Genomic DNA, 635 nt, shown 5'->3' with positions numbered 1-635 from the left:
TTACATTTTTATAATTTATCCTTTAATGCACATTGTATTCTATATGGAATTTAATTTGGAGAAATCTCAATTATATAAATGGCCCCTGTAATGCAGACTAAGTTACACACGTCCCTTTGGACAGTAAGTTTTTCCCAGTTCAGAATCTCCTGTGCTTGCTTTGGATGAAGTTCATGTCTGCAGTCTCCACGGTGCTATGTGTTCTTGGATTTATTTTTTTTTATTTATTTTTTTTACAATAGTCAGTACATCTCTAAGTTTTATTTATTTATTATTTTATTATTTTATTTTTAAAATTTATTTGGGTAACTGGTTAATACAATTATATAATTTTTAGGTGTACATTATAATTTGACATCTATATCTTCCATTGTGTGATTACTACCCAGAGTCCATTTTCCTTCAGCTACCATATATTTGATCCCCTTTACCCACTTCACCCTTCCCCAACCCCCTTATATTTGGCCCCCTTTACCCTGTCTACCTCTTCCCTCCTCCCCCACCCCCTACCCAACCACTAGTCTATAGTCCTCTTGTAACCACTAGTTTATAGTCCATGTCCATGAGTCTCTATTTGTTTGTCCTGTTCATTTGTTGCTTTTAGGTTTATATCCCACATATAAGTGATATCATGT

This window comes from Pteropus alecto, unplaced genomic scaffold, assembly GCF_000325575.1.
Source record: "Pteropus alecto unplaced genomic scaffold, ASM32557v1 scaffold11, whole genome shotgun sequence".
In the NCBI taxonomy this organism is placed as follows: domain Eukaryota; kingdom Metazoa; phylum Chordata; class Mammalia; order Chiroptera; family Pteropodidae; genus Pteropus; species Pteropus alecto.
Note: the sequence above shows the minus strand (reverse complement) of the source record.